The following is a 16,070-nucleotide window of genomic DNA, read 5'->3' as shown; positions in this document are numbered from 1 at the left end:
CTCATTACACAATAATGGACACCTTAATTTAACAAATACCAATTCCCCCCAAAAGCACTCATTGTCCTCAAACAATACTCCAAAAACGAATATGGCACACTAACAAAAAAAATTATCTTACCGGATTGTGGATCTCGATCCAATCAGAGGTCTGGGAATCCACAAACTTTCCATTGATAAAAAGCTTGGTCCGTGGCTGCAAATAAACAAACAAACAATCAGCATAGGTGAAGACATATTCAAAACATTTAAAGGAACAGTTACCTCAAAACTGACAGGAAATGTTAGCACACAAAGGGAGGGTACCTGCAGCTCAAACCTAATAACCAAGTGAGCCATGTCCACTCCCAACCCTAATAACCAAGTGAGCCATGTCCACTCCCAACCAAGTCCAACCAACACCCCACCCTAATAACTGTGTCTTACCAATAGCCCAACCATAATAAACAAGTGAATCCAACCCACACCCCACCCTAATAACCAAGCCGGTTTCATCTTAAGACCAACCCAAATAACCAAAATGTGCCTACCCCACACCCAACCCAAATAACCAAGCATGCCTAACCCACACCCAACCCTAATAACCAATTGTGCCTACCCCACACCTAACCCAAATAACCAAGTGAACCTTGTCCACACCAAACCCTAATAAACTTAGTCTAACTTACCCCCACCCTATTAACCAATAATGCCTAACCCACACACTAACCCTAATAACCAAGTCAGTTTTATCCACAGCCCAACCCTAATCACTAAGTGAGCCTTGTCCACTCCAAAACCTAATAAACCAAATGAATCACACCCCACCCCAATAACCAACTGTGCATAACTAATAGTCCAACCCTAATAAATAAGTGAGTTTTAACCACAGCCCAACCCTACTAATCAAGTGTGCCTAGCCCACAACAAACCCTAATAACCAAGTCAGTTTTATCCACAGCCCAACCCTAATAACCAAGTCAGTTTTATCCACAACCCAACCCTAACAACCACATCAGTTTTATCCACAGTCCAAACTCAAATAACCAAGTATTCCTAACCCACATCCAACCCCAATAACCAAGTCAGTTTTATCTACAACCCAATCCTAATAACCAACTGAGTCTAACCCACACCCCACCCTAATAACCAACTATGCGTAACCAATAGCCCAACCCTAATAAACAAGTGAGCTTTATCCACAGCCAAACCCTAATAAACAAGTGTGCATAACCCACACCCAACCCTAACAACCAAGTCAGTTTTATCCACAGTCCAAACCAAATAACCAAGTGTGCCTAAGCCACACCCAACCCTAATAACAAAGGCAGTTTTATCCACAGTTCAACCCTAATAAACAAGTGAGCCTTGTCCACTCTCAACCCTAATAAATAACTGAGTCTAACTCACACCCCACCCTTAAAACTTAGGTGCAAGGGGTTAACTTATCTACTATTCTGTTTTATTTGAGAGGTTGTATGTCCCTGTGTATTTTCCTTGACCAAACAGGCCCTCCTGTCATAAATAGTTTCAAAGTTCCACTTGACCAAATGTTATTGCATATGTATTGATGCATCAAGTAAGTAAACATCTCAGCACAGAGACAAAAGCAGTGCCCTTTAACCAGCATTAGATAAGGTCAATCAGAGAACACTAGTACAACTTGAGACATGCCTTTAACCATATTATGACACTAGATGATGAAAATATGAAAACCATGTGTCTAACAATGCAAGTTGTTCATTCTACATGGGAGGCTGTTACAGCTCGAGTGACCATCTTTTCTTGCCAATCTCCCTGGCACAGACATCTAAGCAAGGAAATTATTAGATCTGTTATTTCTCCTTTTTATTTTTAAAACTGTTTGCTTGTTTATAATTCTATTTGTTAAGATCTTTTTTTTTATTAATAATGCACTGTGCCTCATTTTTTTGCATAATAAATAATTCCTTTATTAAGTCTTTGCCTTTCCTAATATTTCAACAACGTTACTGTAATTTTACATTATTATTTTTTTTTGCTAAATTATATTCTAAGATTTAATTTGTTAGTCTGGGTTTTCCTTAAGATTTCCCATATAATAAATCTTAAGTGGTGGCAGCTTAGAGATAGTTTAGTGTGGGTGTGATTAAAGGGGATTTTGTGCATTTTTTTTAAGTCTAGGACAGACTAGAGTGTTGTTAATCCTTGCACCCGCTGAACTAAGTCACAGGCTTGCCTGGAGTGTCTAGACTGTGACAGATTGGTTAAAGCGGAGAACGTCTGTTAACCAATTCTGTGCCAAACAAGTGACTGGTGCAGGGTTGGTTAACCCTGGTCGTCACACCAACTGTGCCTAACCAACAGCCCAACCCTAATAAACAAGTGGGCTTTATATACAGCCCAATCCTTATAACCGAGTCAGTTTTATTCACAGCCCAATCCTAATAGCCAAGCCAGTTTTATCTACAACCCAACCCTAATAACCAAGTGTGCCTATCCAACACACAACCTTAAAAAGGGTCAGTCAACACCAGAATTATTGTTTTTTAAAAAGAAAGATAATGCCTTTATTACCCATTCCCCAGTTTGGCATAACCAACACAGTTATAATACACATTTTACCTCTGTAATTACCTTCTACCTAAGCTTCTGCTGACTGGTCCCTTATTTCAGATCTTTTGACAGACTTGCATTTTAGCCAATCAGTGCTCACTCCTAGGTCACTTCACGTGCATGAGCTCCATGTTATCTATATGAAACACATGAACTAATGCCCTCTAGTGGTCAAAATGCATTCAGATTAGAGGCAGTCTTCAAGGTCTAAGAAATTAGCATATGAACCTTCTAGGATTAGCTTTCAACTAAGAATACCAAGAGAACAAAGCAAAATTGGTGATAAAAATAAATTGGGAAGTTGTTTAAAATTACATGCCCTATCTGAATCATGAAAGTGTTTTTTGGACTTGACTGTCCCTTTAACCCTTTGAGTGCTAAGCACTTTCCCACCTGGGTGTTACATTTTTTTTAAAGGTTTTTTTTATTTTAATTTTTAAAAAAATATATATTTTTTTTAAATTCTTTTCATTGAAGAAACACAGGTACATATGATTAAGTGAACACCCTGATAGGTAGGGTTACAGCGATATTACAATTCATATGATAGAGTGAGTACAAAGTATGATACATTTGAGATCCACTAGTTCAAAGGTATTAACAGTACAGCAAGGGTTATAGAAACATTGAATGAATGTTATCTCATAATGCACCTGCACCTCTCAGTTTTTTAATATTAATACATTAACACAAAACAAAACTTAACAAACAACATAAAATAATAAAATAAAGTAAAATAGAATAAAACATCCCTGTCCTCACGGCCTTTCCAACCAGTCCTGCAGTCTTTTATTTTATTTTGACAGAATATATCAGTCTCGGTGACATATTTGGTAACAGTGGGCAGACTAAGCTAAGTGTTTTCTAGTATGGTTAGCAATGATATTGGAGGGGTCCAGAACTACTCTAGGCCCAGTAGTTGAGCAGATGGTGCCATAGTTTGAATACATATACCTTTCACTATGCAGGGTCAATACATGAAGTCAAATTTAACAGTGGTGAGTCAAGAACAAGAATATTGTCAAGAACAAGCAAATAGATACAGAGAAATCAAGCAAGACATAGATCCTACACTGATTGTTTATTTAAACTATTACAGGGACTATGCAAGAATTCCGCTGGAACAGCTATGTTAACAAGACTATGACAATTTTAAACATAGCAATTGACCAACAGGGCCAAGGCAACATCACCCCATACCACAGTACAATGTATTCCTATTACAGAGAGAGTAGTTAGTTTGATTTGACAAAGTATGAAAGACTTTAATGAAAGAACATGTAGGTGCTCAGTATAAATTAGGTGTGGAGATGATATAATAAACTGTCAGAGCAAGTATTGCAGACAGTAAACTGCAAGGACATTGCAAACATTAAGTAAGGTTAGCCTCTCTGTCTGACCGAGCGATATTGTAAACTAGGGTTGTATCATGCGTCACTATGTTTAAAAAACCTTTTGCAAGTTATGTAAAACACAATTCCCAGGGTTTAATAGACAGGATTATACTTAGTAAGGTGCTATGCCAAGCAGACTAAGGTTGTGTTGCCTCACATTACTTATCCGAAAGCGATATTGTCCAGAATATATGAAAAATAAAAAATAAATAAGAAAGAAAATTGAAAATTGGAGGGCAGGAGTTTTAGGGGTTCCGGTATAAGGTGAACGGAATACTGATAATTAATAATTAGTGGGGTTAAGGTGTGGTATAAAATCTGCTGCCGCTTTATAGAAAGAAAAAAAAATAAAAGAAAGGCAAAATGAAACAACGTAACAGGCCAACAGGGCCACAACTACAACGGGAGGCAAGAAACAGTAACAGCACACTGTAGTGAGTTGGTAGGCTAGCTCCCAATCAATTGCTACAACATAAAATGAGTATTGTAAGAGGTCTTGCTAAGTTTTCCACAGTGTGCATTATAGAAATAACTCAGGCTGCGGTTATTTCTCAAGGTGCAAAGTAGCCGGTCCAATTAATAGAAGTATTTTCTCAGCAGCCGTAGGAAACAGCTAGATTGGGATCCACCCGGCGTTAGCCCACTCCTGCCCTGGATAGAGCGAGCGGTTCGAAGTATGGGCCTGGCGGCCATCTCAGCTGCGGTAATTGAAGAGATTGCTCGGCTGCGCTGCGTTCAGAGATGCCCAGTGTAGACAGGCGTTTCCCACTGGTATAGTCTGCCCTCTCAATTAAGATGCTAGTAGAAAATCTCCTCGAGATAGGATTTATGTATATTGGGATGTCTGTGTGGCAGTCCATAATCATATAGGCTGGCTGTGCTCCAAGTTTAGAAAAAAACGTCCAAAGTGGGATAGACACAGGTGGTGTCTCAATGGTAAGTCGTCTCACACAATGAGCAAGGCTGGAGTTCTCCAGCGAAGTGAAACGCCCAGCAGCTCCTTCAGAGCCGCACGCCGGATCAGAAGATGAATGCAGAGGGGGCAAATCCTTTTCCTCTTGGTGTGTCGATAAATGATCGGCTAATTCCAAAGCAGGAGCGAGTGAGTAGTTTATTCTGACAGACCCATGTAGATGAGTGCAGTGCAGATTTTGCGGAGTTCGATCTGGAGGGTAGCTTTGCATGTATACCGGCTCACTGCTTCTAAGGTTAGGTTTCCCAGCAGCTTGTACCGCTTCATGTAGCCTCTCAAAGCTCAGAAATATGCGATCCAATGAAGGCTGGAGAATTGCAAGTATCTGCGCAGCCATGTCACACCCTGGATCCATATCCCTAAAACAACAGTCCTGCAAATAATATTTACAAAGTCCCTCGTGGGTTCAATTTCTGTCAAATGACTTCCGTGGAAGAAAAGAGTGGTATCTTTCTATCTGCCTGAGGTTCCCGGACAGCTTTCTTGTCAAGGGAAATGCAGATGGCATAGAATAATGGCACTATAGCTTAAATTAGAAGAAGAGCTCTTCAGAGCAACAGAGGCTCGCAGCCATCTTCTAGAGCCGCCCACCGGAAGTCCAAAAATATATATTTTTTTAACTTTTTTTAAAAAATTTCAGATCCCCAAGACTTACACTGTTGGAAAGGTTATGCGAATACCTTTCCAACGTTGAGTCTTGGGGGTCTGTAGCTGCTTAGATGCCTGAGATACAGGCTTCTAAGCAGCATGCCCCCCTTGCTCCTATGTTTAACATTGTTAATGTTAAATAAAGTTGCACGGTGATGTCATCACGTCATTGCGCGTGACGTCACTGTGCGTAACGTGAAGCCCCGGCGATGCCTGTCACTATGCATGCCTGATCGCCGGGGTAGGAGACGGTGGGAGCCCCCAGATCTCCCTCAAAGTGGGAGAGTGCTAGCGACGGCTCTGAGCCGTCATTAGCACCTGACTGAGACAATTTGTGATGGCCCAGAGCCATCATTAGCACTCAAGGGGTTAATAACCAAGCCAGTTTTATCCACTGTCCAACCTTTATAACCAAGTCAGTTTTATCCATAGCCCAACCGAAAATAACCAAATATAACTAACCCACACCCGACCATAATAACCAAGTCAGTTTTATCTACAGCACAAACGAAATAACCAAGTGTACCTAACCCACACTTAGCCTTGATACCCAAGTCAGTTTTATCCACAGCCCAACCCAAATAAACAAGTGTGCCTAACCCAAACCCAACCCTAATAACTATGTCAGCTTTTTCCACAGCCCAACCCTAATAACCAAGTCTGCCTAATCCACATTTGACCCTAATAACCAAGTCAGTTTTATCTACAGCCCAACCCAAATATCCAAGTGTGCTTAACCCAGACCAACCCTAACAACCAAGTCAGCTTTATCCACAGCCTAACCCTAATAACCAAGTCTGCCTAATCCACAATTAACCCTAATAACCAAGTCAGTTTTATCTACAGCCCAACCCAAAATATCCAAGTGTGCTTAACTCTGACCAACCCTAACAACCAAGTCAGATTTATCCACAGCCCAACCCAAATAACCAAATATGCCTAAACCACACACAACCCTAACAACCAAATCAGTTTTATCCACAACACAACCGTAATACCCATGTGAGCTTTGTCCACTCTCAACCCTAATAACCAAGTGAGCTTTGTCCACTCCTAACCCTAACAACTGAGTTTACCCACACCCCACCCTAATAACTGTGCCTAAACAATAGTCCAACCCTAATAAAGAAAATAGCTTTATCCACAGCCCAACACTAATAACGAAGTCAGTTATATCTGCAGCTCAACCTAAATAACCAAAATATGCCTAACCCATACCCAACCCTGATAACCCAGTCAGTTTTATCCACAGCCCAACCCTAAAAACCAAGTGTGCCTAACCCACCCTAATAACTAACTGTGCCTAACCAATAGCCCATCCCTAATAAAGAAGCAAGCTTTATCCACAAGTGAACCCTAATAACCAAGTGAACCGAACCCACACCCAACCCTGATAACCAAGTCAGTTTTATCCACAGCCTAACACAAATAATCAAGTATTCCTAACTTACACCCAACCTTAATAAACAAGTCAGTATAAATCCACAGCCTACCAAAAAAAACAAGTCAGTTTTATTAACACCCCAGCCCTAATAAACAAGTATGCCTAACCCACACGCAATCCGGATAAGCAAGTCCGTTATATCCACAATTCAAACCCAAATAACTAAGTGTGCATATTTCACACCCTACCCTAACAACCAAGTCAGTTTTATCCACAGACTAACCCTGATAACCAAGTGAGCATAACCCACATCCAAACCTAATAAACAAGACAATTTTATCCACAGCCCAACACTAATAACCAAGTGTGCCTAACCAACACCTTACCCTAACAACAAAGTCAGTTCTATCCACAGCCCAACCCTAATAATCAAGGGCCAGATTATGTAAAGGTCTCTGGGCTAGAGTGATTATTTAAGAATGCTTGCCAGCACTTTTTCCCTGGTGGAAATACCTAAAGTCACCTTTTAATCTGAAAACACTGCACAATGAAAATCATAAACTAAAAACAAATAATTGGGAAAAAAAATTGCATTGCACCAAAAATGTAAAATTTGTATGTAAATTGCACAGTAATAAATTGTATTAAATATGCACAGTGTGAATAGTAATTTAAGTACACTGGATATGCAAAACCCAACCCTAATAAACTACAGAGTCTAATCCACAGCCCAACCCTAATAACCATGTGTGCCTGACAAACATATAATGACCAAGTGAGCTTTATCCACAACACATCCGTAATAACCAAGTCGGTTTTATTAACACCCAACTAGGGCTGTGCGACATATTAAAACATTTCGCAGGAACAAATGTTTAGATTAAACAATCTTCCAGGAACATAAATCCCTCGTCTGATATACATAAAAAAAAAAAACCCTCCCAGGGAAAAATCCAAAAAAACCCAGATAACAAAAGCAAGAAGCCCTTGCAAGTCCCGACCCAAAGGGAAGAGACCACCCCTCGCAGGAGCCCAACACTCCAAAGAGCCAGGGCCATAAAAGGACACTAGAGCTAACAGGAGCCCAAGCAACATTAACATGGTTGTGCTTTAAAAGTGCGGCAAATCCCCCAAAAGGGACTCAAGGTGCTGCTCATTTTATCAACCTCGGAAGGAGGCAAGGCTGAGTAGACCTCGGCAGGGATTGAACTAGCAACCCTCAGTTTGCAACAGTACAGAGTAGCCACAGAGCATTAGTATGCTGAGCTAGCTGTCCAGCTAGCCACGAGCTCCAGACACAAGGCAACATCAAGTCTCCACATCACCTCAGATTTGAAGTCAGAGGACAGTAAAACATGGGTTTGGATGCCACCTGGATGGCAATACCTGAACCATATGAGTGGAAAACCACTAGGACCTCTTCTATCCAAAGAAAGAGATGCAGAGCATTCCCAACACCGGGAAAGGACCCCTAACCAGAGCCCAAAAGGACCCCGCTGTCTATTGTCCCGAAAAAGCAGCAATCAACTCCCGAAGGGAATCCAAGTCCCCCGAAAGCGACCCATCCCATGGAGAAACGGACAATCCAATAGGTCTCAATGAAGAAGAGAACCACTAAAGGAACAAGTCCACAAAGGACAATTTCCTAAAGCAACACCGTCGCCGGCGGAAAGAGGCGCTAAACCCTCTAATTTTCCCACCATGTGGGAAGGAATACTCTAGGTTCCGAGGATATCGGAAACAACAGAGAGTGACGCAGCAAAATTCACTGACCCAGTCACCAGAGCGACGGCTATTTAGGATTGAAACAATCCCGAGAGCCGCACGGACCCGCAAGTCCTCTTGAGAATGGTTTGCTGAAACTAGTAAAACAAGTAACATAAACAATGTTAAGAGCACTCGGCACCCCAACCTGACCAGCAAGGTATAATAGGCAGCACGTGTCTGAATAAGCCGCAAGACCAAAGATCTGAACCCAAGCAGGACCAGCCTGCAACCAGGGTCATAACTGCCAAGCTGGCTAAATCCGCCCTCAAAGAGGGAGGAAGAAAAAACAGACAAACATGGGTCCCGAACAACTTTCGTAGAAGAAAACAGCGAGTATCGATCCCAGAGATTTTTAAGTTCCCGCAGGAAACATAGTATGAAAAAACATAATTTATGCTTACCTGATAAATTTATTTCTCTTGTAGTGTGTTCAGTCCACGGGTCATCCATTACTTATGGGATATATTCTCCTTCCCAACAGGAAGTTGCAAGAGGATCACCCAAGCAGATCTGCTATATAGCTCCTCCCCTCACATGTCATATCCAGTCATTCGACCGAAACAAGACGAGAAAGGAGAAACCATAGGGTGTAGTGGTGACTGGAGTTATGATTTAAAATTTAGAACCTGCATCAAAAAAGACAGGGCGGGCCGTGGACTGAACACACTACAAGAGTAATAAATTTATCAGGTAAGCATAAATTATGTTTTCTCTTGTTAAGTGTGTTCAGTCCACGGGTCATCCATTACTTATGGGATACTAATACCAAAGTATACGGATGATAGGAGGGACAAGGCAGGAACATTAAACGGAAGGAACCACTGCCTGTAGAACCTTTCTCCCAAAAATAGCCTCCGAAGAAGCAAAAGTGTCAAATTTGTAAAATTTGGAAAAAGTATGAAGTGAAGACCAAGTTGCAGCCTTGCAAATCTGTTCAACAGAGGCCTCATTCTTAAAGGCCCAAGTGGAAGCCACAGCTCTAGTGGAATGAGCTGTAATTCGTTCAGGAGGCTGCTGTCCAGCAGTCTCATAGGCTAAACGTATTATGCTACAAAGCCAAAAAGAGAGAGAGGTAGCCGAAGCCTTTTGACCTCTCCTCTGTCCAGAGTAAACGACAAACAGAGAGGAAGTTTGCCGAAAATCCTTAGTTGCCTGTAAGTAGAACTTCAGAGCACGGACTACGTCTAGATTATGCAAAAGACGTTCCTTCTTTGAAGAAGGATTAGGACATAATGATGGAACAACAATCTCTTGATTGATATTCCTGTTAGAAACAACCTTAGGTAAAAACCCAGGTTTAGTACGGAGGACTACCTTGTCTGAATGAAAGATCAGATAAGGAGAATCACAATGTAAGGCAGATAACTCAGAGACTCTTCGAGCCGAGGAAATAGCCATCAAAAACAGAACTTTCCAAGATAAAAGTTTAATATCAATGGAATGAAGGGGTTCAAACGGAACACCCTGCAGAACCTTAAGAACCAAGTTTAAGCTCCAAGGAGGAGCAACAGTTTTAAATACAGGTTTAATTCTAGCCAAAGCCTGACAAAAAGCCTGGACGTCTGGATTGTCAGCCAGACGCTTGTGTAAAAGAATAGACAGAGCAGAAATCTGTCCCTTTAGTGAACTAGCGGATAAGTCCTTTTCTAAACCCTCTTGTAGAAAAGACAGTATCCTAGGAATCCTAACCTTACTCCATGAGTAACTCTTGGATTCACACCAATATAAATATTTACGCCATATCTTATGGTAAATTTTTCTGGTAACAGGTTTCCGAGCCTGTATCAATGTATCAATAACCGAATCTCCAAGCAGTCAGCCTCAGAGAAATTAGGTTTGGATGGTTGAAAGGACCCCGAATTAGAAGGTCCTGCCTCAGAGGTAGAGACCATGGTGGACAGGACGACATGTCCACTAGGTCTGCATACCAGGTCCTGCGTGGCCACGCAGGCGCTATCAGAATCACCGATGCTCTCTCCTGTTTGATCCTGGCAATCAGTCGAGGTAGCAACGGAAAAGGTGGAAACACATAAGCTATGTTGAAAACCCAAGGGGCTGCCAGTGCATCCACCAGCACCGCTCCTGGGTCCCTGGATCTGGATCCGTAACGAGGAAGCTTGGCGTTCTGGCGAGATGCCATAAGATCCGGTTTGCCCCAACGACGAATCAGTTGAGCAAATACCTCCGGGTGAAGTTCCCACTCCCCCGGATGAAAAGTCTGGCGACTTAGAAAATCCGCTTCCCAGTTCTCCACACCTGGGATGTAGATCGCTGACAGGTGGCAAGAGTGTGACTCTGCCCAGCGAATTATCTTCGAGACTTCCAACATCGCTAGGGAACTCCTGGTTCCCCCTTGATGATTGATGTAAGCCACAGTTGTGATGTTGTCCGACTGAAACCTGATGAACCTCAATGTTGCTAACTGAGGCCAAGCCAGAAGAGCATTGAATATTGCTCTTAATTCTAGAATGTTGATTGGTAGGAGTTTCTCCTCCTGAGTCCACAGTCCCTGAGCCTTCAGGGAATTCCAGACTGCTCCCCAGCCTAGAAGGCTGGCATTTGTTGTTACAATCGTCCAATCTGGTCTGCGAAATGTCATTCCTTCGGACAGATGAACTCGCGATAACCACCAGAGAAGAGAATCTCTTGTCTCCTGGTCCAGATTCAGCAAAGGGGACAGATCTGAGTAATCCCCGTTCCACTGACTTAGCATGCATAGTTGCAGCGGTCTGAGATGCAGGTGCGCAAATGGCACTATGTCCATTGCCGCGACCATCAAGCCGATTACTTCCATACACTGAGCTACTGATGGGCTTGGAATGGAGTGAAGGACACGGCAAGCATTGAGAATCTTTGATAACCTGGACTCCGTCAGGTAAATCTTCATCTCTACAGAATCTATAAGAGTCCCTAGAAAAGGAACCCTTGTGAGTGGTAACAGAGAACTCTTTTCCACGTTCACTTTCCACCCATGCGACCTCAGAAATGCTAGAACTATCTCTGTATGAGACTTTGCATTTTGAAAACTTTACGCTTGTATCAGAATGTCGTCTAGGTACGGAACCACCGCTATGCCTCGTGGTCTTAGTACCGCCAGAAGTGAGCCCAGAACCTTCGTAAAAATTATCGGGGCCGTAGCTAACCCGAAGGGAAGAGCTACAAACTGGTAATGTTTGTCTAGAAAAGCAAACCTTAGTTACCAATAATGATCTTTGTGAATCGGTATGTGAAGGTAGGCATCCTTTAAGTCCACTGTGGTCATATATTGACCCTCTTGAATCATGGGTAGGATGGTCCGAATGGTTTCCATCTTGAACGATGGAACCCTTAGGAATTTGTTTAAGATTTTTAAGTCTAAGATTGGTCTGAAGGTTCCCTCTTTTTTGGGAACCACAAATAGATTTGAGTAAAACCCTTGTCCTTGTTACGTTCGCGGAACTGGATGGATCACTCCCATGACTAAGAGGTCTTGTACACATTGTAGAAATGCCTCTTTCTTTACTAGGTTTGTTGATAACCTTGACAGATGAAACCTCCCTTGTGGAGGAGAAGTTTTGAAATCCAGCAGGTATCCCTGAGATATAATCTCCAGCGTCCTTGGATCATGTACATCTCTTGCCCAAGCCTGGGCGAAGAGAGAAAGTCTGCCCCCCACTAGATCCGTCTCCGGATAGGGGGCATTGTCTTCATGCTGTCTTAGGGGCGGAAGTAGGCTTTCTGGCCTGCATGCCCTTGTTCCATGACTGGTTGCCTTTCCAACCCTGTCTGTAACGAGCAGTAGTTCCTTCCTGTTTTGGAGCGGAGGAAGTTGATGCTGCTCCTGCCTTGAAGTTACGAAAGGCACGAAAATTAGACTGTTTGGCCTTTGGTTTGGCCCTGTCCTGAGGAAGGGTGTTGCCCTTACCTCCCGTAATGTCAGCAATAATTTCCTTCAAGCCGGGCCCGAATAACGTCTGCCCTTTGAAAGGAATGTTAAGTAGTTTGGACTTAGAAGTTACATCTGCTGACCAGGATTGCGCCCTGCACGCCTGTATGGCGAATCAAGAATTTTTAGCCGTAAGTTTGGTTAAATGCACTACGGCATCTGAAACAAACGCATTAGCCAGTTTAAATGTTCTAACTTTGCTCAAAGTCTCATCCAATGGTGCTGTGCGAATCGCCTCTTCCAGAGACTCAAACCAGAATGCCGCTGCAGCCGTGACAGGCGCAATGCATGCAAGAGGCTGCAATATAAAACCTTGTTGAACAAACATTTTCTTAAGGTAACCCTCTAATTTTTTATCCATTGGATCTGAGAAAGCACAGCTATCCTCCACCGGGATAGTGGTACGCTTGGCTAAAGTAGAAACTGCTCCCTCCACCTTAGGGACCGTCTGCCATAAGTCTCGTGTGGTGGCGTCTATAGGAAACATTTTTCTAAATATCGGAGGAGGGGAAAATGGCACACCGGGTCTATCCCACTCCTTACTAATAATTTCTGTAAGTCTTTTTGGTATAGGAAAAACATCAGTACACACCGGTACCGTATAGTATCTATCCAACCTACATAATTTCTCTGGGATTGCCACCGTGTCGCAATCATTCAGAGCCGCTAACACCTCCCCTAGTAACACGCGGAGGTTCTCAAGCTTAAATTTAAAATTTGAAATTTCTGAATCCGGTCTCCCCGAATCAGAACCGTCACCGACAGAATGAAGCTCACCGTCCTCATGTTCTGCAAATTGTGACGCAGTATCAGACATGGCTCTCGTGTCATCAGCGCGCTCTGTCCTTAACCCAGAGCTGTCGCGCTTGCCTCTTAACTCGGGCATATTGTATAATACTTCTTTCATAACATTAGCCATATCATGTAAAGTGATTTGTAAGGGCCTTGATGTACTCGGCGTCTCAATCTTACGCATCTCCCGAGCGGGAGACGCAGGTACTGACACGTGAGGAGAGTTAGACGGCATAACTTCCCCCTCGTTGTCTGGTGATAAATTCTTAAACGGTACAGATTGACTTTTATTCAAAGTAATATCAATACAATTGGTACACATATTTCTATTGGGCTCCACATCGGCCTTTGAACATAATGAACAAGCAGATTCCTCTGTATCAGACATGTTTAAACAGACTTAGCAATGAAGCTAGCAAGCTTGGAAATCACTTTCAATAAGTTTACAAGCAATATAAAAAACGCTGCAGCGCTTTTAAAAACACAGTTGAATAATAAAGAAAACCAATTCAGTTACAGTCAACAATTCTTAACGAGAAATGTATTAATTAGCAGAGGATTGCACCCATTAGCAAAAGGATGATTAACCCCTTAATACCCAAAAACGGATATCAAATTAAGAATAAACGCTTTTATCACAGTCAAACCACTGTCACAGATCTGCTGTGACTGATTACCTCCCTCAAAAACGAATTTTGAAGACCCCTGAGCTCTCTAGAGACGTCCTGGATCAAGGAGGAAGAAACAGGAAGACTGTGCTAGAATTTTAACTGTGCAACAAGGCGCTAAAACAAGGTCCCTCCCACTCATATTACAACAGTGGGAGACCTGATATAACGGTTTCTATGCAGAAAATACGTTAGCCATGTGGAAAAAATCATGCCCAAAAAGATTTATCACCAAAGTACCTCACAAAACGAATAACATGCCAGTAAACGTTTTAAAAACAACATCTTAAATGTCATGCAAAGTTATCACTAAGCCTGCTACCAGTCGCTTCCACTGCAGATAAGGCTCAAACATAATTTCAGTATTAACAGCATTTTCTCAGTCAAATTCTAGTCCCTAGAAAATAACTCAACTGCGCATACATTTATCAGCCTGATACCAGTCACTACTACTGCATTTAAGGCTGTACTTACATCATATGGGTAACAGCAGTATTTTCTTAGTCAATTCCATTCCCAGAAAATAATGTACTGCACATACCTCATTTGCGGGGGACCCCACATGCTATTCCCCTCTTTCTGAAGTTACCCTACTCCTCAGAATGTCGAGAACAGCCAGTGGATCTTAGTTACGTCTGCTAAGATCATAGAAAAACCCAGGCAGATTCTTCTTCCAAATACTGCCTGAGATATAAAAAAACGGCACACTCCGGTGTCATTTTAAAATAACAAACTTTTGATTGAAGAATAATTAGTAAAAACTCCAGCTCCTCTCGCGACCTCCTTCTTTGTTGAGGGTTGCAAGAGAATGACTGGATATGACATGTGAGGGGAGGAGCTACATAGCAGATCTGCTTGGGTGATCCTCTTGCAACTTCCTGTTGGGAAGGAGAATATATCCCATAAGTAATGGATGACCCGTGGACTGAACACACTTAACAAGAGAAATAAAATAAAATTCATCCTAACCAGATAAAATAACGGGCAACCCGAGGGTTAATGCCCAAGAAGAACAGAAAGTTTCGCAGGACCAGCCTAACGGAAACCCTGGTCTTCCAACAAAACTGGGAATGATCTCGATAACAAGACTTAAAGGAGATTACTTCATCCCCCCATGTCTAATGAGGTGAGCCATTCAAAGGAGGAGACTGATGAGTCCCATAACCGAGAAGGATTGGGTCCCCAAACAGCTCAAAAACGTGTCTGAGTAAAACACAAAGGCAAGCCCGCCTGTAACGAAAGGCACAACACTCAGGAACAGTTACACCCGCAAGGAACTGCACATGCCCTCCAGTGGCCGAGAGACCTGGGGCAATCAGGAATGAGCACAATCGCAAATAAACATCTGGACTTTGTAGACGTGCAAGCGCCAAAAGTATGTAAAAGCAAAAACGTGCCACAACCTCCGGGGGGAACAATTCACCCTCCGAGGAGGGAAACACATAACCTGGGTTACCTGCATGTGTAGTGGTAGTAGAGAGCGGTAGGGAACTTGTGTCCCGGAGGACAGGGCCCACCCGAGGCGGATGGCTCAGCAGTCCCTTGAATCCCCAAGCTTGAGGAACAAGGCACTCTAGGACGGCCTAAAAAACATAACTGACTGACCTGAGTCAATGGGGCCAATTTGCATTCATCACAGGACGAAGAATCTGAATCAGAAAGTTGACCAATCTCAACATCAGCATCCTCCATAACTGGATAAAGGATACCAAAAAAATTGACTATATATAAAACAATTTAAATGACACCTGACACCCACAATGGCTGGGGCACTCACCACCTCCTATGAACCAGACACCAGCAGAATTCTCTGTCGCCACACAGTAAGAAATGCGGGAATGGGAGAGCAGAACGTAGACACGCCCGGTCACAAGGTGAACCGTACAGTCCAAAAAAAGTGCGCCCAACCGTAAGGTTGCGTCACTTCGAAAGGCAGTTATGTTCC

General features: G+C 42.7%; 1 protein-coding gene across 1 annotated transcript in view; it reads right to left on the bottom strand.

Annotated features, from left to right (window-relative positions):
- ALDH6A1 (aldehyde dehydrogenase 6 family member A1) overlaps positions 1-16,070 on the bottom strand; it is a 261,329-nt gene that overhangs the window by 205,238 nt on the left and 40,021 nt on the right. Inside the window, exon 2 of the mRNA XM_053697045.1 lies at positions 122-196. The gene's annotated coding sequence lies outside the window, so the exon portion shown is untranslated. The remainder of the gene's footprint in view (positions 1-121; positions 197-16,070) is intronic.

Source organism: Bombina bombina, chromosome 1 (assembly GCF_027579735.1).
Source record: "Bombina bombina isolate aBomBom1 chromosome 1, aBomBom1.pri, whole genome shotgun sequence".
NCBI classification, from domain to species: Eukaryota; Metazoa; Chordata; class Amphibia; order Anura; family Bombinatoridae; genus Bombina; species Bombina bombina.
The sequence above is the reverse complement of the archived record's forward strand: the minus strand, read 5'-3'. Positions and strand labels throughout refer to the sequence as shown.